At 46.6% G+C, this 24306-nt stretch overlaps 1 protein-coding gene across 9 annotated transcripts in view; it reads right to left on the bottom strand.

Annotated features, from left to right (window-relative positions):
• Positions 1-24306, bottom strand: part of LOC144581910 (uncharacterized) — a 110038-nt gene that overhangs the window by 74942 nt on the left and 10790 nt on the right. For 3 of the 9 annotated variants that reach the window (XR_013533329.1, XR_013533330.1, XR_013533331.1), the window contains exon 6: positions 23231-24306. The gene's annotated coding sequence lies outside the window, so the exon portion shown is untranslated. The other 6 variants (XR_013533328.1, XM_078367815.1, XR_013533333.1 and 3 more) reach the window with 4 other exon arrangements.

Genomic DNA, 24306 nt, shown 5'->3' with positions numbered 1-24306 from the left:
AGAGCACCCTACCCAACAACAGTGACTATACTGTGTTCCACCCACAACAGTTTCTATAGAGCACAACCCAACAACAGTCACTATAGATCGCCTAAGTACAATAGTCACTACAGAGCCCTCAACCCAACTGTCACTATAGAACACCCTACCCAAGAACAGTCACTATAGAGCACCTCTACCCAAAAACAAACACTACAGAGCACCTACCCAACATAAGTCACTACAGAGCACCTACCCAACAACAGTGACTATAGATCACCTACCCAACAACTGTCAGTATAGGGCACCTACCCAACAAATGTCACTATAAAAAACTCTACCCAACAACAGTCACTATAGAGCACCTACCCCAAACAGTCATTATAGAGCACTCTACCCAACAACAGTCACTATAGAGCACCTACCCAACAACAGTCACTATAGAGCACCTACCCAACAACAGTCACTATAGAGCACCTACCCAACAACAGTCACTATAGAGCACATACCCAACAACAGTCAGTATAGGGCACCTACACAACAAATGTCACTATAAAGCACTCTATCCAACAGTCTTCATAAAGCACTACAACCAACAGTCACTTATAGAGCACTCTACCGAACAAGTCACCATAAATCGCCCAATGCAACAACAGTCACTATAGAGCACCCTATCTAGCAAGTCAGTTCAAAGCACCTAATAGTCACTAAAGAGCACCCTACCAAACAACAGTGAATATAAAGCACTCCACCCAAAACCAGTCACTTATAGAGCACTCTACCCAACAACAGTCCTTATAGAGTCCTCTACACAAGTCACTATAGAGCACTCTACCCAACAAGTCACTAAGAGCCCTATGCAGAACAGTCACTATAGAGCACTGATGAGTCGTGTGCTTGTGAGATGTGTGCACTGTGGAATGTGTGTGTGGTGAGTGTTGTGTGAGGTGTGAGGTGTTTTCTGTGTAGTGTATGTGTTCAGCCTTGTGTGTGAGATGTCTTCAGAGTAATGTGTCATGAATAGTGTGTGTCTGAGGTGTGTGCACTGTGAAGTGTCTGTATGGTGAGTGCTGTGTGTCTGAGGTGTGTGCACTGTGAAGTGTATGTGTATGGTGAGTGCTGTGTGGAGTGTGCACTGTGTAGTGTGTATGTGTTCTAGTCTGTTTTGTGTAAGTTGTATGCACTGTGAAGTGTGTGTGCTGAGTGGTGTGTCTGTAAAATGTGTGCACTCCGTGTGTGTGTGAGTGTGTGTGATGACTGGTTTGTGACAATGTGAGGTGTCTGCATTGTGGATAAGGTGTCAGGTGATTTGTGTTTGTGTGATGTGTGTGCATTGTGATGTGTTATTTTGGAGTTTGTGGTGTGCTGTGTGTCTCTGTGACATGTGGGTACTCTGAGTTGTGTTTGAGTGTGGTGAGTGGTGTGTCTGAGGTATGTGCACTGTGGATTGTGTGTGGTGTGCTTGTGAGGTGTGTGTACTTTGGAGAGTGTGTCATGACTGCTTTGTGTCTGTGAGAGTTGTGTGAACTGTGGAGTATGTTTGTTGAGTGGTGTGTCTGTGTAAAATGTGTGCACTGTGGAGTGTTATGTCTGTGGTGAGTAGTGTATCTGTGTGGGTTGTGTGCACTCTGATGTGTGAGTGGTGCATGTCTGTTTAAGGTATGTGCACTGTGAAGTATGTGTGTGGAGTGTGTGGTGACTTGTGTGTGTCTGTGCAAGGTATCTGCACTATGGAGTGTGTTTGGAGAGTGGTGTGTGCCTGTGTGAACTGTGTGCACTGTGTAGTATGCGTGGGATAAGTGGTGTGTATCTGTGTGAGATGCATGCTCACTAGAATGTCAGTGTGCAGTGTGTGCTAAATGTGTCTGTGTGGTGTCTCTACATTGGATTGTGTGTGCAGTGGGTGGTGTGTGTCTGTGTGAGCTGAGTGCACTGTGTAGTGTGTATAAGTGGTATGTTTGTGATGTCTGAACTGTGGATTGTTTTTTAAAAAGTATGTGCCTGTGTGAGGTGTGTGCACTGTGTAGTATGTGTGTATGAAAAGTGTGTGTTGTGAGGTGGGTGCACTGTGTAGTTTGTGTTTGTATGGTGAGTGTTGTGTGTCTGTGTAAGGTGTGTGCACTATGCAGAATGTGTGGTGAGTTTTGTGCCTTTGTGATGTGTGTGCTATGTGGAGTGTGTGCGTTAATTGTGTGCATTGAGTGTTGTGTGTCTGAGGTGTGTAAACGGGACTGTGTGCAGTGTGTGTGGCTAGTGGTGTGTCTGTGTGGAGTGTCAGCACATTGGATTTTGTGTGATGTCGGTGGTGTGTGCCTGTGTAAGGTGAGTGCACTGTGTAGTGTGTGTGGTAAGTGGTATGTCTGTGTTTGGTGTCTGCACTGTGGACTGTGTGTTTGGTGAGTCGTGTGTGTCTGTGGAGATATGTGAACTGTACAGTATGAGTTTTTGTGTGGTGAGTAGTGTTTGCGTGTCACATGTGCATACTGAATTGTGTGTTTGGTGAGCAATGTGTGTCTTTGTGAGGTGTGCTCACTGTGCAGTGTGGGTTTGTGGTAAGTGGTGTGCCTGTGTGAGGTGTCTGCACTGCAGAATATGTGTGTGGTGAGTGTTGTGTCTGTGTCAAATGTATTTACTGTGTAGCGTGTGTGGTCAGTAGTGTGTATGCATAAGGTTTCTTCAATGTGGAGTGTGTGTGTCATGAGTGGTGTGAGTGTGAGCTGTGTGCACTATGGAGTGTCTCTGGTGACTGCTTTGTGTTTGAGTTGTGTAAACTGTGGAGTGTGTTTGAGTGGTGTGTCTGAAAAATGTGTGCACTGTGAAGTGTTATGTGTGTGGTGAGTGCTGTGTCTGTATGAGTTCTGTGCACTCTCTGATGTGAGTGGTGCCTAAAATGTGTGCACTGTGCAGTATGTGTGTGGAGTGTGTGTGGTGACTACTGTGTGTCTGTGAGGTGTCTCCACTGTGGAGTATGTAGTGAGTGGTGTGTGCCTGTGTGATTGTGTGCACTGTGTACTATGCGTGCAATGTGTGGCGTCTGTGTAAGATGTATGCACAGTGGAGCGTGAGTGTGCAGTGTATGGTAAGTGGTGTCTACAAGGTGTCTGTACTCGAGTCTGTATGGGTGCATGGTTTGTTTCTGTGTGAGGTGTGTGCACTGAGGAGTGTGCATGGTGTGTGGTGTCTGTGTAAGGTGTGTGCATGGTGGAGTGTGTGTGCTAATTTGTGTCCCTGTGGTGTGTGCACTGTGAAAATTGTGTGAGTGGTGAGTTTTGCGTGTCTGTGTAGTGTGTGCACTGTGAAGTGTGTGTGGAGTGACTTGTGTCTGTGAGGTTTTTGCACTCTCCAGAGTGTGTGGTGAGTGGTTGTGAGTTTTGTGCACTGTGGACTGTGTGCATGTGGTGAATCTTGTGTGTCTGTGTGAGATGTGTAAGCTGTGTAGTGTAAGTTGAGTAGTGCGTTTTTAGTTACGTGTGTGCACAGTGTAGTGTATGTTTGTGTGTTGAGTGGTGTGTTTAAGGTGTGAGCACTGTGCACTTTGTGTTTGTGTGTTGACTGGTGTGTCTGATGTATGTGCACAGTGCAGGGTGTGTAGAGTATGTGCTGAGTGTTGTGTTTAGTGTCTTCAGTTTGGATTGACTGTGGTGACTTGTGTCTGTGTTAGGTGAGTGCACAGTGTAGTGTGTGTGGTGATTCATGTCAGGTGTCTGCACTGTGTAGTCTGTTGAGTATTGTCTGTGTGTTTGCACTGTGGAGTGTGTGTATGGTGTGTGGTGTTTGTGTGAGGTGTGTGCACTGTGCAGTTTGTGTTTGTGTGGTGAGTGGTGTGTTTCTGTGTGAGGTGTGTGCACTGAGTGTGAGTTTAGTCAATGGTGTGTGCCTTTGTGAGGTGTATGAACTGTGCAGTGTGTGTTTCTGGTGAGTTGTGTGCCTGTGTGAGGTGTCTGCACCGAGAAATGTGTGTGGTGGGTTTTGTGTGTCTGTATGAAATGTATTTACTGTGTACTGTGTGTGGTCAGTCTTGTGTTTGTGTGAGGTGTCTTCACAGTAAAGTGTGTGTTGTATGTGTCTGAGGTGTGTGCAGAGTGGAGTGTGTGTATGGTGTGCTGAGTGTTTCTGAGGTGTGTGCACTCGAGTTTCTGTGCATGCTATGTGGTGTGTGTCTGTGTGAGGTGGGTGCACTCTGTAGTGTGTGTTCTACAGATTGTGTTTGTGTGGGGTGTGCAGTGGATTATGTGTACTGAGTGGTGTGTGTCTGTGAAATGTTTGCACTGTGTTGACTGTGTGTTGTGACTGGTGTGACAGTGTGAGCTGTCTGCATTGTGGATGAGGTGTCAGGTGATTGGTGTTTGCGTGATGTGTGTGCATTGTGGTGTGTGTGGAAGTTGTGTCATGTTTGCTGTGTCTCTGTGAGGTGTGTGCACTCTGCAGTGTGAGTGGTGAGTCTTGTATGTCTGAGGTATGTGCACTGCATATTGCGTGTTGAGTGTGTGGAGTGCATGGTGTGTCTCTAAAGTGTGTGCACTATAGAGTGTGTGGTGTGGTGGGTTCTGTGTATGTGTGAGGTATGTGCACCCTAAAGTGTGTGATGAGTGGTGTGTTTCTGTGTGAAAGCTGTGAACTATGGAGTGTATGTTGAGTTTTGTGTCTGTGTTAGGTTTATGCTATGTGGTGTTTGTGCATGAAGTGTGTGTATTAAGTGGTGTGTCTGTGTGAGGTGCAATCCCAGTGGAATGTGTGTGGACAGTATGTGGTAAGTGCTTTGTGTCTGTGTGGAGTGTCTGCACATTGAATTATGTGTGCAGTGGGTGGTGTGTATCTGTGAGTTGAGTGCACTGTGGTGTGTGTGGTGCTATGCATGTGTTTGGTGTCTGCACTGTGGATTGTTTGGTGAGTGGTGTGTCTGTGTGATGAGTGTGCATTGTGTAGTATGTGTGTATGTTGAGTGGTGTGTTTGGAAAATGTGTGTGCCTTGTGCAGTTTGGTGCGTTTGTGTGTTGAGTGGTGTGTGAGGTGTGTTCACTGTGCAGTGTGTTTGTGGTGAGTGTTGTGCCTGTGTGAGGGGTCTGCACTGCAGAATGTGTGTGGTGAGTGTTGTGTGTCTGTGTGAAATATATTTACTGTGTAGTGTGTGTGGCCACTGGTGTGTTTGTATGAGGTTTCTTCAATACGGAGTGTGTGTGCCGTGAGTGGTGCATGTGTGACGTATGGGCACTCTGGAGTTTGGGTGTGTGGTGACTGCCTGTAATTTGTGTGAATTGTCGAGTGTGGTGAACAGTGTGTCTGTGTAAAATGTGCACTGTGAAGTGTTATGTGTGTGGTGAGTGCTGTCTGTGTGACTTGTGTTCACTGTTTAAAGTGTAAGTGGTGCATGCGTGTTTAAGGTGTGTGCACTGTGGAGTATGTGTGTGGAGTGTGTGTGGTGACTGGTGTGTGTCTGTATGAGGTGTTTGCTCTATGGAGTGTATGGTAAGTTTTGTGTGCCTCTGGGTTGTGTGCACTGTAAAGTGTGTGTAATGAATCGTGTGCCTGTGTGAAGTTTGTTTACCGTGTAGTGTGTGTATGGTGAGTGGTGTGTGCTTGGGTTAGGTGTGTGCACAGCATAGTCTGTGTTTGTGTGGTGTGTGGTGTGTGTCTGCATGTGATATTTGCACTGTGGAGCATGCGTGTGTGGTCAGAGGTGTGGGTCTGTGAGCTGTGTGCACTGTAGAGTGTGTTTGTGGTGAATGGTGTGCCTGTTTGAGGGGTCTGCACTCTGGAAACTGTGGTGAGTGTTCTGTGTCTCCGTTAGGTGTGTTCACTGTGCAGTGTGTGTGGTCAGTAGTGTTTCAGTATTGTCTTCACTGTGGAGTGTGTCATGAGTGGTGTGTATGAGGTGTGTGCAGTGTGGTGTGTGGTGTGTCTGTGAGTTGTGTGCACTGTGGAGTATGTGTGTTTGGTGAGTGGTTTGTGTTGTGTGAAATGTGTGCACAGAGCGAGTGTGTTGAGTGTGTGGTGTGTGACAGTGTGTAGTGTCTGCATTGTGGATAGGGTGTGAGGTGATTGGTGTGTGTCTGGGTGATGTGTATGCATTGTGATGTGTGTGTGGAATTTGTGTGGTGGTGCTGTGTGTCTCTGTGAGGTGTGTGTTGTGGAGTTTCTGTGTGATGAGTGGTGTGTCTGAGGTATGTGCACTCTGGATTATTTAAGGAGTCCATGAACTGTGTGGTGTGTGTCTGTGTGAGGTGTGCACACTGTGGAGACTGTATGAGTTTTGTGTCTGTGTAATGTGTGTGCTATGTGGAGTGTGGGTGTTTTGTGTGCCTATTGAGTGGTGTGTGTGAGGTGTGTGCACAGTGGAGTGTGTGTGGTGTTTGTGTGGTGACTGCTGTGCATCTGTGTCAGTTGTGTGAATGGTAGAGTGTTAGGTAATTGTGTGTGAAATGTGTGCACTGTGGAGTGTTATGTGTGTGGTGAGTCGTGTCTGTGAGTTTGCACTCTAATGTGTGAGTGGTGCATGTCTAAGGTGTGTGCACTGTGGAGTATGTGTGTGAAGTGTATGTGGTGACTGGTGTGTCTCTGTGAGGTGTCTGCATTGAGATTGTGTGGTGAGTGTTGTGTGCCTGTGTGATGTGTGCACTCTGTAGTATCTGTGTGATTAGTGGTGTTGTCTGTGTAAGACGGATACAGAGTGGAGTGAGAGTGCAGTGTGCGTGGTAACTAATGTGTGTCTTTGCTAGGTGTCCATACTCTGGAGTGTGTGGCTGGGTGTGTGAGGTGTGTAAACTGTGAAGTGTGTGGTAAAAGATGTGTCTTTATGAGGTGTGTGCATGATGGAGTGTGAGATGAGTGGTGTGTGTCTGTGTGAGGTGTGTGCAGAGGACAGTGTGTGAGTGTTGAGTTTGTGTCTCTGTGAGGTTTGTGCTTTGTGGATTATGTGTGTGAAGTGGGTGTATTAAGTGGTGTGTGTCTCTATGTGTATGCCCAGTGGAGTGTGTGTGGAATGTGTGGTGAGCGCTGTGTGTGTGCAGTGTGTGCACTCTGGATTGTGTGTGCAGTGGGTGGTGTGTCTGTTAGGTGAGTGCACTGTGTAGTGTGTGGTAAGGGGTATATCTGCGTTTGGTGTCTGCATGGTTGTGTGTGTTAAGGGGTATGTCTGTGGTGTCTGCACTGTTGATTGTGTGTTGAGTGGTGTGTCTGGGTGAGATGTGTGCATCGTGTAGTGTGTGAATATGGTGAGTGGTGTGTTTGTGTGGGGTGTGTGCACTGCAGTTTGTGTTTGTGTGGCTAGTGGTGCAGGTCTGTGTGAGGTGTGTGTACTGTGGAGTGTGTGTGGTCAGTGGTCTGTTACTTTGTGAGGTGTGTTCACTGCAGTGTGTGTTTGTGTTAAGTGCCTGTGAGGTGTCTGCACTGTAGAATGTGTGTGGTGAGTGTTGTGTGTCTGTGTGAAATGTATTTACTGTGTAGTGTGTGTGGTCAGTCGTGTGTCTGTATAAGGTTTCTTCAATGTGCAGTTTGTGTCTCATGAGTGGTGTGTGTGGGAGGTTTGTGCACTATGGAGTGTGTGCATTGACTGCTGTCTCTGTGTGAATTGTGTGAAGTGTGGAGTGTGTGTTCGGTGAGTGGTTTGTGCCTGTGTGAGGTTTGTGCACTGCGGAATGTGTGTGTGTGGTGAGTGCCGTGTGTCTCTGTGAGTTCTGTGCACTCTTTAATGTGTGAGTGGTGCGTGTCTCTTAATGGTATGAGCACTGTGGAGTATGTATGTCGTGTGTGGTGACTGGTTTGTGTCTGTGTGAGGTGTCTGCACTGTGGAGTGTGTGCGTGGTGAGTGGTGTGTGCCTGTGTGAGGTGTTTGCACTGTGCAGTATGCATGCTATGAGTGTTGTCTCTGTGTCAGATGCATGAACAGTGGAGTGTGAGTGTGCAGTGTGTGGTAAGTTGTGTGTCTGTGCTAGTTGTCTGGACTCAAGTGTGTGCATTGCGTGGTGTGTCTGAGGTTTGTGCACTGCGGAGAGTGTGTGGTAAGTGCTGTGTGTTTGAGGTGTGCGCATGGTGGAGTGTGTGTGCTGTGGTGTGTGTCTTTGTGAACGGTGTGCACTGAGTGTTTTGAGTGTGCGTGGTGACTAGTGTGTGATGGTGTGAGGTGTCTGCATTGTGTACAAGATAGGTTATTGGAGTTTGTGTAATGTTTGTGCATTCTGGTGTGTGTTGTGGAGTTTGTGTGTGTGCTGTGTCCCTGTGAGGTGTGTGTACTCGAGCGTGTGTAAATATGGTGAGTGGTGTATATCTGAGGTATGTGCACTGTGGATTGTGTGGAGTGCATGGTGTGTCTTCGTGTAAGGCTGTGTGTACTGTGGAGGGCGTGTGCTGAGTGGTGTGTGTCTTTGAAATGTGTGCACTGTGTGTGTTAAGTGTGAATGGTGACTGGTGTGTGACAGTGTGAGGTGTCTGCATATTGGATAAGGTGTCAGGTGACTGGTGTTTGCGTGATGTATTTGTGGTGTGTTTCTGAAGTTTGTGTGGTGCACTGTGTGTCTGAGGTGTGTTTATTTGGGTGTGTGTGTGAGTGTGGTGAGCAGTGTAGGTCTGAGGTATGTGCACTGTGGAGTGTGTGTGGAGTGTGTGGAGTGCATGGTGTGTCTGTAAGCTGTGTGCACTGTGGAGGGTGTTTGGTCAGTTGCATGTATGTGTGAGGTGTATGCACTGAGGATTGTGTGTGTGATGAGTGCTGTGTGTCTGAGGTGTTTGCACTGTGAAGAGTGTTTTGAGATTTGTGTCTGTATGAGAATTGTGCTATGTGGAGTGTGTGCATAAGGTGTGTGCATTAATTAGTGTGCCTGTGTGAGTTGTATGCAGTGGAGTGTGCATGGAGTGTGTGTGGTAAGTGGTGTATGTCCGGAATGTCTGCACTTCATATTTTGTGTGAAGTGAATGGTGTGTGTCTGTGAGGTAAGGGCACTGAGAAGTGTGTGTGGTAAGTTGTATGTCTTTGGTGTCTGCACTTTGGATTATGTGTTTGGTGAGTGATGTGTGTCTGTGTCAGGTGTGTGCACTTTCTAGTGTGGGTATATGGTTAGTTGTTTGTGAGGTGTGTGCCCAGTGCAGTTTGTAATTTTTGTGTGCAGAGTGGTGGGTCTGCATGAGGTGTGTGCATTGTGGATTGTGTGTGTGGTCAGTGGCGTGTGTCTTTGTAAGGTGTGTTCACTGTGCAGTGTGTTTGTGGTGAGTGCTGTCTGTGTGAGGTGTCTGAACTGCGGAATGTTTGTGTGGTGAGTGTTGTGTGTCTGTGTGTCTTTACTGTGTAGTGTGTGTGGTCATTTGTGAGTCTTCTTTAATGTGGAGTGTGGGTGTCCTGAGTGGTGTGTGAGGTGTGTGCACAATGGAGTGTGTGTTGTGACTGCTGTGTCTGAGTTGTGTGAACTGTGAAGTGTGGTAAGTGATGTGTCTGTGAAATGTGTGCACTGCAGTTAGGTGGGTGGTGAGTGGTGTGTGCCTGTGTGAGGTGTGTGCACTGTGTAGTATGCGTGTGAATTTATGTGTGTCTGTGTGAGATGTATGCACAGTGGAGTGTGCAGTGTCGTAAGTTGTGTCTGTGCTAGGTGTCTGCACTCTGGAGTGTGCATGTTTTCTGGTGTATGTCTAAGGTGTGTGCACTGTGGAGAGTGTGTGTGGTTAAGTGGTGTGTGTCTGTGTGAGGTCTGGGCACAGTGGAGTGTGTGTGTGCTGATTTTTGTGTGTCCCTATGAGGTGTGTGCATGGTGGACTGTGTGTGTGCTGACTGGTGTGTCCCTGTGAGGGGTGTGCCCTACGGAGAGTGTGTGTGGTGCGTGGTGTGTGTGAGGTTTAAGCACTGTGCAGTGTGTGGGGTGAGTGGTGTGTCTGCCCGAGGTGTGGGCATGGTGAAGTGTGTGTGTGCTGGTTGGTGTGTGTGCCTGTGAGGTGTGTGCATGGTGGAGTCTGTGTGTGCAGTGAGTGGTGTGTCCCTGTGAGGTGTGTGCACTGAGAAGTGTGTGCATGAGGTGAATGCTGTGTGTCTGTGTCAGGTTTGTGCACTGTGAAGTGTGTGTGGTGAATCTTGTGTGTCTGCGTGAGGTGTGTGCACTGTGTAGTGTATATGGTCAGTAGTGTTTGCTTGGGTTAGGTGTGTGCAGTGCAGTGTGTGTTTGTGTGGTGTGTTGTGTGTCGGTGTGCAGTGTGTGCACAGTGGAGTGTGTGGTCAGAGGCGTTGGTCTGTCATTTCTGTGCACTGTGGAGTGTTTGTGGTGAGTAGTGTGCCTGTGTGAGGTGTCTGCACTGTGGAATGTGTTGTGAGTGTTCTGCATCTGTTAGCTGTGCTCAGTGTGTAGTGTGTGTGGTCAGTAGTGTTTCTGTATGAGGTGTCCACTGTGGAATGTGTGTGTCGTGAGTGGTGTGTCTGTGTGAGGTGTGTGCACTGTGGAGTGTGTGTATGTGGTGAGTGGTGTGTCTGAGGTGTGTGCACTGTGAAGAGTGTGTGGTGAGTGACTTGTGTCTGTGTTGTTTTGCACTGTGCAGTGTGTGTGTGGTGAGTTATGTGTAAGTTTTGTGCACTGTGGTGTGTGGTGAATCTTGTGTCTTCGTGAGGTATGTGCACTGTGTAGTGTGTGTATGGTGGTGTGTTAGATGTGTGCACAGTGTAGTGTGTGTGATTGTGTGCTGTGTGGTGTGTCTGTGTACACTGTGTGCACTGTGGAGCGTGTGGTCAGAGTTGTGTCTGTTAGTTGTGTGCAATGTTGAGTGTGTGTTTGTGGTGAGTGGTGTGCCTGTGTGAGGTGTCTGCACAGTGGGATCTGTGTGTGGTGAGTGTTCTGTGTCACTTAGGTGTGTTCACTGTGTAATGTGTGTGGTCAGTAGTGTTTCTGTATAAAGTGTCTTCACTTTGGAGTATGTGTGGTGAGTGGTGTGTCTTTGTGAGGTGTGTGCAGTGCAGTGTGTGTGTGTGGTGAGTGGTGTATTTGTGATGTGTGTGCACTGTGTAGTATGTCTGGAGAGTTGTATGTGTCTGAGTTTTTGCAGTGGAGGGCGTGTGTGTGATGAGTGTTGTGTGTCTGTAAAATGTGTGCACTGTGTGTGTGTACAGTGACTGCTGTGTGAGATGTCTGCATTGTGGATAAGGTGTCAGGTAATTGGTGTTCATCTATATGATGTATGTGCATTTTGGAGTGTGTTTGTGAAGTTTGTGTGGTGCGTGCTGTGTGTCTCTGTGAGGCGTGTGTACTCGAGTGTATGTGAATGTGGCGAGTTTATGTCTGAGGTATGTGCACTTTGGACTGTCTGTGGAGTGTGTGGAGTGCATGCTGTGTCTCTGTGTAAGGTGTGTGTGCAGTGGAGTGTGTGGTGAGTTGTATGTGTGAGGTGTGTACAATGTGAATTATGTGTGGAGTCCATGGACTGCATGGTGTGTGTGTGTGATGTGTGTGCATTGTGGTGTGTGTGTGCAGTTTGTGTGGTGCGTGCTGTGTCTCTGTGAGGTGTGTGTTGTGGAGTTTGTGTGATGAGTGGTGTGTGTCTGAAGTATGTCCACTGTGGATTATCTGTGGAGTCCTTGGACTGCCTTTTGTATGTCTTTGTGAGTTGTATGCACTGTGGAGGGTGTGTGTGTGGTGTTCTGTCTGTGTGAGGTGTGTGCACTGTTCAGTTTGTGTGATGAGTGGTGTGTGTTTGCCTTAGATGTGTGCACCGTGTAAAGTGTTCGTGCTGAGTTTTGTGCCTATGTCATGTGTGTGCTAAGTGGAGTGTGTGCGTTAGGTGTGTGTATTGAGTATTGAGTGGTGTGTGTGTGTGAGGTGTGTGCACAGTGGTGTGTGGAGTGTGTCATGAGTGTGTGTCTGTGTGGAATGTCTGCACTTTGGATTGTGTGTGCAGTGAGTGGTGTGTGTCTCTGAGTTGTGCACACTCTTTAATGTGTGAGTGGTGCGTGTCTAAGGTATGTGCAATGTAGAGTGTGTGTGTGGAGTGTTGGTGACTGCTGTGTGTCTGTGTGAGGTTTGTGCACTGTGGTGTGTTGAATCTTGTGTGTCTGTGTGGGGTGTGTGCACTGTGTAGTATGTGTGGATGAGTGGTGTGTGTCTGGGTGAGATGTATGCACTGTGGAGTGTGAGTGTGTACTGTGTGTGGTCAGTGGTGTGTGGCATTGTGAGGTGTTCACTTCGCAGTGTGTGTGCGGTGAGTGGTGTGCCTGTGTGAGGTGTCTGCACTGCAGAATGTGTGTGTGGTGTTGTGTGACTGTGTTTCTGTTGTTGGGTAAAGTGCTCTATAGTGACTTGTTGAGTATGGTGCTGTATACTGACTGTTGTTGTGTAGGGTGCTCTATAGTGACTATTGTTGGGTATGTGCCCTACTGTGATGGCTAGTTGCTTTATAGTGACTGTTCTAGCGTAGGTGCTCTTTAGTGAGTGTTCTTCAGTCGTATGCTCTATACTTCCTGTTCTTGGGTAAGGTGCTCTAATAGTGACTGTTGTTCGGTAGAGTGCTCTATAGTGACTTTTGCTGAGTAGAGGATTCTACAGTGACTGTTATTGGGTATGTCCTTTATGTTGACTGTTAGGCAAGGTGCTCTATACTAACTGTGGTTGGGTACATGCTTTGTAGTCACTGTTGTTGGGAATGTGCTCTACAGTCACTGCTGTTAGGTAGGGTGACTGTTGTTTTGTGCAGTGCTCTATACTGACTGCTGTGTAGGGTGCTCTATAGCGACTGTGGCTGCGTAGGTTACACTATAGTGACTGATACTGGGTAGAGTGCTCTATATTGACTTGCTGTGTAGGGTGCTTTATAGTCACTGTTGCTGGGAAGGGTGCTTTATAGTGACTGTTGCTGGGAAGGGTCCTCTATAGTTACTGTTGTTGGGTAGGGTGGTCTATAGAAACTGTTGTTGGTTAGGTGCTCTATAGTGACTATTGCTCCGTAGTGTGCTGTATAGTGGCTGTTGGGGGTGGGGTGCTCAATAGTGACTGTTGCTGGGTAGAGTGCTCTATAGTGACTGTTGCTGGGTAGGGTGCTTTATAGTGACTGTTGCTGGGTAGGTGCTCTCTAGTGACTGTTGTTGCGTGGGGTGCTCTATAATGACTGTTTTTGGTACAGTGCTCTGTAGGTGACTGTTGCTGGGTGGAGTGCTTTATGGTGACTTGGGTAGGGTTCTCTACAGTTACTGTTGTTGCTTATGGTGCTCTATAATGACTGTTGTGTAGAGTGCTGACCCTTGTTCATAGGGTGCTCTATAGTGACTGTTGCTGGGTAGGGTGCTCCATACTGTTGTTTGGTGGGGTTCTCTACAGTGATTCTTGCTGGGTAGAGAGCTCTATAGTGACTGTTGCCGGGTAGGATCCTCCAAGGTGACTGTTGTTGGGTAGGGGCTCTACATTGTCTGTTGCTGGGTAGGATGCTCTATAGTGACTGTTTTTGGGTAGGTGCCGTATAGTGACTGATGTTGGTGGGGTGCTCTAAACTGACAGCTTTTGGGTAGGTGCTCTGTAGTGACTGTTGCCAGGTACAATGCTCTATAGACTGTCGTTGGGTAGAGTGCTTTTTAGTGACTACTGTTGGGAAGGTACTCTATAGTGACTGTTGCTGGGTAGGGTGCTTGATAGTGACTGTTCCTGGGTAGGGTGCTCTACAGTGACTGTTGTTGGGTAGGTGCTCCACCATGCCTGTAGTTGGTGGAGTGCTCTAGAGTGACTGTATTTGGGTAGATACTCTATAGTGACTCTTGTTGAGTGGGGTGCTCTATAGTGAGTGTTATGTATACTTCTTTATAGTGACTGTTACTGGGTAGGGGATTCTGCAGTTACTGTTGCTGGTTAGGGTGCTCCATAGTGACTGTTCTTAGGTAAGGTGCTCTATACTGACGGTTGCTGGGTAGATTGCTCTATAGTAACTGTTGAGTAAGAACTCTATAGTGACTGTTGTTGGGTAAGGTTTTCCATAGTGACTGTTGTTGGGTAGATTGCTATAGATAGTTGCTGTGGCTGCGTAGGGTGCTCTATAGTGATTGTTGTTTGGTAGAGTGCTCACAGGGACTGTTGTTGGGTTGCTGTATAGTGACTATTGTTAGGTAGGGTGTTATGTAGTGACTGCTTTTGGGTAGTTTGCTCTATAGTGACTGTTGTTGGGTGAAGTGCACAAAGTGACTGTTGTTGGGTAGGTGGTCTATAGTGACTGTTGTTGGGTAGAGCACTCTACAGTTGCTGTTTTGAAGAAGAATGCTGTATAGTGCCTGTTGCTGGGTGAAGTGCTCTATAGTGACTGTTGCTGGGTAGAGTGCTTTATACTCACTGTCATTTGGTAAGTACTGTGTAATTACTGTTGTTGGGTAGAGTGCTGTACAGTGACTATTGTTGGGTAGACTGCTCTATAGGTGAACATTGTTGGGTGAAGTGTTCTATAGTGACTGCTGTGTAGAGTGCTCGGCAGTGACTGTTGTTGGGTAGGATGCTCTACAGTGACTGTTGTTGGGTTGGTGCTCTATAGTGACTTTTTTTGTGTACAGTGGTCTATAGTGACTGTTCTTGGGTACAGTGCTTTATAATGACTTTTGTTGGGTCGAGTGCAGTATAATGGCTGGTGTTAGGTAGGTGGTCTATAATGACTGTTGTTGGGTAGGATGCTCTATAGTTGTTTTGAGGAAGAGTGCTCTATAGTGACTGTTGGGGGGTAGGGTGCTCTATAGTGACTGTTGTTAGGTAGAGTGCTGTGTAGTGACTATTGTTGGGTAGAGGGCTCTGTAGTAACTGTTGTTGGCTAGGTGCTCTGCAGTGACAGTTGCGTAGGTACTCTATGGTGACTGCTGTTTGGTAGAGTTCTCTATAGTCACTCTTCCGAGGTAGCATGCTTTATAGTTAATGTTGCTGGGTAGGCTGCTCCATAGTGACTGTTCTTTGATAGGGTGTTCAATCGTGACTGTTGTTGGGTATGGTGCTCTATAGTCAGCATTGTTAGGTAGTTGCTGTAGAGTGACGGTTGTTGGATAGAATACTCTATAGTGACTTTTGTGGGGTAGAGAGCTCTAGATAGTGACTGTTGTTGGGTAGGCTGCTCAAGAGTGACAGTTGTTAGGTAGAGTGCTCCATACTGACTGTTTGGCTAAGGGCTCTATAGTGACAGCTGCTGGGTAGAGTGCTCTATAGTGACTGTTGTTCGGTAGAGGGTTCTATAGTGTCTCTTTTTGGGTAGGTGCTCTATAGTGACTGTTGGGTATGTGCTCTATAGTGGCTGTTTGGTAGAGTGCTCTATAGTGACTCTTGATGGTTGGGTAATCTATAGTGAATGTTGTTGAGTATTGAGGTGTGTGCACTGTGGAATGTCTGGTGTGGCATGTGTCTGAGGTGTGAGCACTGTGGATTGTGAAGTGAGTGGTTGTGTGAGGTGCGTGCACTGGGAAGTGTGTGCGAGGTATGTGGTGTGTGTCTGTATGTCTGTGTGAGATGTGTGCCCTGTGCAGTGCGGTGTTTGGTAAGTAATGTGTGTCTGTGTGAAGTTTGTGCATGGCAAGTCTTGTGTGTGTGGTGAGTGGTGTGTGTGTGAGGTGTGTGCACAGTGTAGTAAGCAGGTGGAGTGTGTGTGATGATGTGTGTGGGGTGTGTGCACTGTGGGGTATGTGCATGGAGCATGGTGGGTTCTTTTGTGAGGTGTGTGCACTGGAGTGTGTGCATTGTGAGTGGTGTGTGTCTGTGTGGTGTTTGCAGTGTGAAGTGTTTTGGTGACTAATGTGTATCTTTGTGAGATGTGTGCACTGTAAAGTGTATGTGTTGAGTGGTGTGTGTCTGTGTGAGGTATGTGCACTGTGCAGTGTGTTGAGTGGAGTGTGTCTCAGTGAGGTGTGTGCCCTACAGAGTGTCTGTGTGATAAGTGGTGTGGGTCTGTGAGGTGTGTGCACTGTGGGTTATGTGTTGTGAATGCTGCATGCCTGTGTGAAGGGTGGGCACAGTGGAGTGTGTGTGCAGTGAGTGGAGTGTTTCTGTGTGGTCTGTTGACTGTTGTGTGTGTGAATGTTGTGTGTCAGTACAGTGTGTGCACTGTGGAGTATGTGTGGTGAGTGTTGTCTGAGGTGTGTGCACTGTGGAGTGCGTTTGGTGTGTGCTGAGTGGAGTGTGGGACTAGTGTGTGCACTGTGTAGTGTGTAGTGTGGTGTGTCTGAGGTGTTTAAACTGGACTGTGTAGTTTGTGTGGTGTGGTGTGTGGGAGGTGTGTGTACTGTGGAATGTGTGAGGTGAGTGCTGTAAGTGTGAGGTGCATGCAATGTAGAGTGCATGTGGTGAGTGGTGTGTGTCTGAGGTGGGTACACTGTGGAATGTGAGTGGTGAGTGGTGTGTCTGTGAGGTGTGTGCACTGTGGAATCGTGTGGTGAGTGTTGTGTATTTGTGAGGTGTGCGTCCTGTGCAGTGTGTGCAGTTAGTGTCTCTGTAAAGTGTGTGCACTCTGGGGTGTGTGTGTGATGCATGGTGTGTTCTTGTGTCAGGTTTGTGCACTGTGGAGTGTAGGTGTCGTGAATGGTGTGTATCTGTGTGCACTGTGAAATGTGTGTGGTGACTGGTGTGTCTGAAATTTGTGTGCACTCTAGTGTGAGTGGTGTATGATGTGTGTACTGTGGAGTGTGTGGTGACTGAGACTGTGTAAAGTGTGTGCACTATGGAGTGTGTGTGGTGAGTGGAATGGGTCTGAGAGGTTTGTGGACTGTGTAGTTCGTGTAGAGTGTGGTTTGTGACTGAGATGTGTTCACTGTAAACTGTGTGGAGTGTGTGTAGTGAGTGTTGTCTTTGTGAGGGTTGTGCAAATTTGGAGTGTGTGTGGTGTGTGTGAGGTGGGTGAACTGTGGAGTGTGTGGTGAGTAATGTGTGTCTGTGAGGTGTCTGCACTGTGGAGTGTGTGTGTGGTGCGTGTTGTGTATTTGTAAGGTGTGTAATTTGGAGTGTGGGGTAAGTAGTGTGTCTGTGTAAGGTTTGTGAACTGTGGAGTGTGTCTGTGTTAGTGGTGTGTACTGTGGCATGTGTGTGTGAAGTGTGTTGTGAGGTTTTTGTGAGGTGTGTGTGCTGTGGAGTGTTTGTGGTGTCTGATGTGTGTGCATTATAGATTGTGTGTGGTGTGTGGTAAGAAATGTGTTTTTTGAGGGGTGTGTATTGTGGAGTGTGTGTGTGAAATGTGTTTAATCAATGGTTTGTTCCTGGGTGAGGTGTGTGCACTGTGGAGTGTGGGGTTAGTGGTATGTGTCTGTGTGATGTGTGTGCACTTCAGAGTGTGTGGTGACTGGTGTGTCTTTGGTGTGTGCACTACGGAGTGTATGTGGGGAGTGGGTGTGGTGCATGGTGTTTGTGTGAGGTGTGCACTGTGGAGAGATTGTAAGGGGTGTGTATTATGGAGTGTGTGTGAAATGTGTGTGGTGCGTGGTATGTTTTTGTGCAAGGTGTGTGCACTGCACAGTGTCTGAGTTCTGTGTATTGTGGAGTGTGGTTGGGAAGTGTGTGGTGCATGGTTAGTTTCTATTTATGGTGTGTGCGCTCTGGTGTGTGTGTGTGCTGTGTGCACTGTGGAGTGTGTTGAATGAGTGGACTGTGTGAAAGGTGTGTGCACTGTGTAGTATGTGTGGTGTGTGGTGTGTGTCTGAGTTGTGTTCACTGTGGAGTGTGTGAAGTGTATGTGTTGCATGGTGTGTCTGTGAGTGGTGTGCACTGTGGAGTATGTGTGTGGTGAGTGGTGTCTGTGTGGTGTGTGCACTGTGGAGTGTGGTGAGTGGAGTGTTTCTGCAAAATGTGTGTGCACTGTTTAGATTGTGATGAGTAGTGTCAGTTGGGTTCACTGTGGAGTGTGTGTAAAGTTTGTGTTGTGTGGTGTCTTTCCGTGTGAGTGGTGCACACTGTGGAGTATGTATGTGTGTGGTGAGTGGTGTGTGTTTGTGTGGTGTGTGCACTGGAGTGTGTTTGGTGAGTGGAGTGTGTCTTCAAAATGTGTGTGCACTGTGTAGTGTGTGTGGTGTGCTTGAGTTGTGTTCACTGTGAAGTGTGTGTAAAGAGTGTGTTGCATGGTATTTGTGTGAGGTGTGTGCGCAATAGTTTGTGGGTGTTAGTGTGTGAATGTGAAAAGTGTACACTGTGTAATATCTGTGTGGTGAGTGGTGTGTGTGTGTGCACTGTGGAGTGTGTGTGGTGAGTGGTATGTGCCTGAGGTGTTTGCAGTGTGTAATGTGTGTGTTGAGTGGTGTGCATCTGCATGAGGTGTGTAAAGTGTGAAGTTTGTGTGTGGTGAGTCGTTTGTTTCTGTGTGGTGTGTGCACTGTGGAGTGTGCATGGGGTGCATGTGGTGCATGGTGTGTGCGTGAGAAGTGTGCACTATGGAGTTTGTGTTAGGGGTGTGTATTGCAGAGTGTAGTTGTAAGATGTGTGCAGTGCATGGTGAGTTTCTATGTGAGGTGTTTGCACTGTGGAGTGTGTGCAGTCAGTGCCGTGTGTCTGTGAAATGTGTGTATTGTGAAGTATGTATAAAGTGTAGGTGGTGAGAGGTATTTTTCTTTGTGAGGTGTGTGCACTTTGGTGTTTTTATGTGTTGAGTGGTGTGTGTCTCTGAAATATGTGCAGTGTAGAGTGTGAGTGTGGTGAGAAGTGTGTGTTTCAGGTCTGTTCACTGTGGGCTGTGTCTGTGGTGAGAGGTGTGTGTCTGTGAAAGGTGTGTGCACTCGAGTGTGTGTGGTGAGTGTTGTGGGTCTTTGTGAGATGAGTGCTCTTTGGAATGTGTGTGTGGTTTGTGGCGTGTGTCTCCATAAGGTGTGTGCAGTTTGTGTGTGGTGAGTGGTGTGTGTCTAATGTGTGTGCACTGTGGATTGTGTGTGGTGTGTTTGTGGTAAGGGATGTGTGTCTGAAGTCCATAAAGTGGAGTGTGTGTGTAAAATTTGTGTGGTGCACGGTTTCTATGTGAGAAGTGTGCACTGTGGAGTCTGTATGTGTGGTGTTTGGGGTATGTCTGTGTAAGATGTGTGCACTGTAGTGTGTGGGGTGAGTGGTGTGAGGTGTGTGCACTGAAAATTGTGTTTTTGGTGAGTGGTGTGTCTGTGTGAGGTGTGTGCACTGTGGAGTCTATGTGTGGTGAATGTTGTGTGTGTCTGCATGAAGTTTGTCCACTGTGTAGTGTGTGTGGTGAGTGGTGTGTGCCTGTTTGTGGTGTGTGGGCAGTGGAGTGTGTGAGTTGTGAGTGGTCTGTTTCTGAGGTGGGTGCACTATGGAGTGTGTGGATTGTATGAGGTGCACGGTGTGTGAGAGATGTGTTCACTGTGTACTGTTTGTGGGATGTGTAGTGTGTGTCTGTAAGGTTTGTGGATTGTGAGTGTGTTTTTGTAGTGTATGGTGTGTGGTGTGTCTTCATGAGGTGTGTGCACTGTAGAGTGTGTGGTGAGTGGTGTGTGTCAATGTGAGGTGTGTTCACTGTGAAGTGTATGTGAGGTGTGTGGTGTGTGTCTGTGTAAGATGTATGCACTGTGGAGTCTGTGTGGTGAGTGGTGTGTGTCTTTCAAAGGTGTCTGCACCTTAGAGGGTGTGTGTGTTGAGTGGTGTTTGTCTTTGTGAAATTTGTGCACTATGGAGTCTCTGTGTGGTGGGTTGTGTGTGTCTGTGAGAAATGTGTCCCCTGTAGTTTGTGTTTTGGTGAGTTGTGTGTCTTTGTGAGGGGTGTGCACTGTGGAGTGTGTGTGGTGCGTGATTTGTGTCTGTGTGCTGAGTGCATTGTGGTGTGTGGTGTGTGGTCTGTCTGGGGTATGTTCATTCTGAAGTGTATGTGTGGAGTGTGTGTGGTGCATGGTGTGTCTGTGTGATGTTTTGATTTGTGGAGTGTGTGGTGCAAGGTGTGTGTCTGTGAAATGTGTTCACTGTGTAATGTGTGTAAGGTGAGTGGTGTGTGTCTATGTAAGGAGTGTGCACTGTGGAATGTGAGTGGTGAGAGGCCTGTGAGATGGATGCACTGTGGAGTCGGGGTGTGTGGTGAATGTTTTTGTGTGCTGTGGTGTGTGTCTGGTGAGCATTGTGTCTGTGTGGTGTGCACTGTGTAGTGTGTGTGGTGTGTGTCTGAGTTGTGTTCACTGTGGAGTGTGTGTGGAGTCTGTTGCGTGGTGTGTAAGGTGTGTGCACCATGGAGTATTTGTGTAGAGTTGGGTGTGTCTGTGTGAGATATGTGCACTGCGGTGTGTTTGTGGGAAGTATGTGTAGTGCTTGGCATGTCTGGGAAGTGTGCACTGTGGAGTGTGTCTGTGAGGGGTGTGAATTGTGAAGTGTGGTTGTGAAGTGTGGATGGTGCATGGTTTCTGTGGGAGGTGTGTGTGCTCTGGTGTGTTTGATGAGTGTTGTGTGCACTGTGGAGTGTGTGTGTGTGGAGTCTGGTGAGTGGAGTGTCTGTGAAAGGTGTGTGCACTTTGTAGTGTGTGTGGTGTGTGTCTGAGTTGTGTTCACTGTGGAATGTGTGAAGGGTGTTGTATGGTGTGTCTGTGTAAGATTTGTGCACTAACGAGAATGTGTGGTGATTGGGGTGCATCTGTTGAGGTGTGTACAGTGCTGTGTGTGTTTAGTGTGTGGTATGTGGTGTGTGTCTGTGTGGTGTGCACACTGTGGAGTGTGTGTATGGTGCGTGGTGTGTGTCTGTGAGGTGTGTAAACTGGAGTGTGTTTGGTGAGTGGTGTGTCTTTGAGAGGTGTGTGCACTGTGGAGTGTGTCTGCATGAGGTTTGTAAACTCTGCAGTGTGGTGAGTGGTGTGTCTGTTAGGTGTGTGCACTATGGAGTGTGGGGATTGTGTGTGGTGTGTAGTGTGTGTCTGGGAAGTGTTCACCTTGGTGTGTCTGAGGGGTGTATATTGTGGAGTGTGTGTGGTGCATGGTTTCTGTGGGAAGTGTGTGATGTAGAGTGTGTGTGGTGTGGTGTGTCTCCATGGTGTGTGCATTGTGGAGTGTGTGTGTGGAGTGTGTGTGGTGAGTGGTGTGTCTGTGAAAGGTGTGTGCACTGCGTAGTGTGTGTGCTGTGTGTCTGAGTTGTGTTCACTGTGGAGTTTGCGGAGTGTGTTGCGTGTTGTGTCTGTGAGGTGTGTGCACTGTGGAGTGTGTGTGCGTTGAGTGGTGTGTTTCCGTATGAAGTGTGTAAACTGCAGTTTGTGTGTGGTGAGTGGTGTGTGTGAGGTGTGTGCACTATAGAGTGTGGAAACTGTGGTGCTTGGTGTGTCTCTGTGTGACAAGTGTGCACTGTGGAGGGTGTCTGTGTATGGGGTGGAATGTGGTTGTGAAGTGTGGGTGGTACATGGTGAGGTTCTGTGTGAGGTGTGTGTGCTGTGTGTGCTGAGGAGAATTTCGTGTACCCAGGAAGCAGAGGTTGCAGTGAGCCAAGATCACACTACTGTACTCCAGCTGCGGTGACAGAGCAACTCTAAGGAAAAAAAAACTTAAGAAAACATCATCTGAATGCTTGAGCACAACGAAATCTACAGAGTAACAAAACAAAATAACAGTTGCAAATTTTCTCATCAGGTGCTTCATGGAGCATGTGTCCTCACAAATAAGGTGGTAACGTGGCAACATACAGATCTTTTGAAGCATACTACAAATATCTTTAATGGGATCCTTTAATATTACATTGTATTCAAGGCTCTGTCCTGCTACACATCTATAAATACAATCATATATTCCCTCATGTGCTTTAAAAGTCTCAGGCCTAAGACCAAGACATGAATACTATTTTCTTCCATCTAACAAAGGAGGAAGGGAAGAGATAAAAGAGAGAGATAACCAGGTATTGTGGTTCATACCTGTAATCCAAGCAGTTTCGGAGGCCAAGGCAAGTGGATCACTTGGGTCCAGGAGTTTGAAACCAGACTGGGCAACATAGTGAAACACTGTCTCTACTAAAAATACAAAAATTAGCTGAGAGTGGTGGCATGTGAAGGTAGTCCCAACTTCACAAGAGAATGACATAGAAGGATCATGAGGGTCTGGGAGTTCGAGGCTGCAGTGACCCATGATCACACCACTGCATTCCTGCCTGGGCGACACAGTGAGATCTTGCATCAAAAAAAAATGCTGGTGTAAATGTAGAAAGTGGAACCCACATACATTGCTTGTGGGAACATAAAATGGTTTAACCACTTTGTTTGGGTGTTTCTTTTCTTGTCATTTTCATTATATTTAATTTTATCTTATTATTTATTTATTTATTTATTTTGAGATGGAGTTGCACTCTTGTTACCCAGGCTGGAGTACAATGGCACAATCTCGGCTCACTGCAACCTCTGCCTCCTGGATTCAAGCAATTTTCCTGCCTCAGCCTCCCAAGTAGCTGGGATTACAGGCACGTGCCACCATGCCCAGCTAAGTTTTGTATTTATAACAGAGACAGGGTTTCACCATGTTGACCAGGATGGTCTCAATCTCTTGACTTCGTGATCCACCCGCCTTGGCCTCCCAACATGCTGGGATTACAGGCTTGAGCCACCGTCCCCAGCCTTGTTTTATTTCTTAAAATAAAGACAGGGTCTTGCTATCTTGCCCAGACTGGTCTCTTAACTCATAGGCTCATGTGATCCTCACACCTCAGCCTCTCATGTAGCTGGGATTAAATATGTGAGTCACCACACCAGATTGGTATAACCATTTTACAAAACAGTTTCTCAAAAGCCTAATGTACAGTATCATTGAATGCAACAATTTCTCTCCTAGGCATATATCCCAGAGAAATAAAAATATATGTCCACACAAAAACTTGTACGTGAATCTTCAGAGCAGTATTATTCATAATGGCCAATACATGAAAACAACCCAAATGTTCATCAACTGATGAACAGATAAATATAATGTAGTGTGACTCTACCATGGAGTATATTGTTCAGCCATAGAAGGAAAGAAATACTGACACATGCTATGACATGAAGGAACTCTGTAAACATTGCACTAGGAGCAAAAAAAAAAAAAAGCCAGCCACCAAAGATCCCCACATATTGCAGAATCCTATTTATATAAAAGGTCCAGATTATGCAACTCTATAGTGACAGAAAATAGATCAGCTGTTGCCTATGGGAGCACAGGGGTATAGGGGGAGTAGGAACTAATGGCAAAGAAATGTAGATTTCTCTATAGGGTAACAAAAGCTTCTAAAATTGATTGTGGTGACAGATGCACAGCTCCATGAATACTCTAAAGACCACTGAATTGCATACTTTGATGAATCAATTGTAAGGTATGTTAACTATATTTCAATAAAGTCGTTATTTAGAATAAATATGGGGCTGGGCACAGGTGGCTTGTACCTGCATATAATCCCAGAATTTTGGGAGGCTGAGGCAGGAGAACCACTTGAGGCCAGGAGTTAAAGGCCATCCTGGGTGACACAGCATGATCCCATCTCTACAACAAAAAATAAAAAGTTAGCTTTGCATGGTGTGGACATCTGTAGTCCCAGCTACTCGGGAGGCTGAGGTGGGAGTATTACTTGGGTTTGAAACTATAGCAAGCCATGATCACACCTCTGCACTGCAGCCTGAGTGATGGAGCAAGAGAAAAGGAAAGAAAAGAATGCAAGTTTGTAAGACTTTGTGAGTAACCAAGTTTGAGGAGAAACAGAAGAACAAAAGAGCACTAGATGTTGATCGTGGCTGGCTGGTGAGGTGCAGCTGCTAACTGGCTTCTGAAAAATTTGTTAGTACAATTACAGCTCTGGGGATCAGTCACGCAGTCAAATGATGAACGTTAAATCCATTAAAAATGCTCGCCTTTCTTTACATGCCTTCTAGTGAAAAATTCCTAAGGGCCTAAATAGCAAGTGGTCTGAAATGGCAGCAGCTGTTTATTAAAGAAATAACATCGAAAACAAAAACTTAAACGGTTTTCTTTGATGGAACTTACAATACTATGCTTTTACTTTCTCATTGATCTTCAATGAGACAGTAACTGGATATGCCATCCTTGCTTTCTTCCCCAAAAATGCTCAATAACTTTACATTGTATTTTTCTTAGTATTAAGCCCCCAACAACAGGGTTCTTGTCAGACCCAATTTAGCACATCTAATGCTTACACTAAATAAATATTTGTTCAATCTAAATATTAATCTAATCTAAATATTAATTGCAAAATAAAGAAGTCATGATGAGATGGGAAAGAAAGGCCCATCTATATCAAATTAATCTCTTCTTCATTTGTTTCTGCAGATTATCTTACCTTTTAATAAAAATTTAATTCAGTTGCCCACTTGAGTGATGTTTTCCAGCCTTGGAATTCCATATCACGAGGGACTTCTGAAAGGAATGTTTTCCAGTAGTCCTTCCACATACGAATCATTTGAACGTGCTTCAAAGTTTTCATCTTTAAAAAAGATTTTCAAAGATC

Source organism: Callithrix jacchus, chromosome 3 (assembly GCF_049354715.1).
Source record: "Callithrix jacchus isolate 240 chromosome 3, calJac240_pri, whole genome shotgun sequence".
In the NCBI taxonomy this organism is placed as follows: Eukaryota; Metazoa; Chordata; class Mammalia; order Primates; family Cebidae; genus Callithrix; species Callithrix jacchus.
This window is presented reverse-complemented; position numbering and strand designations above follow the sequence as displayed.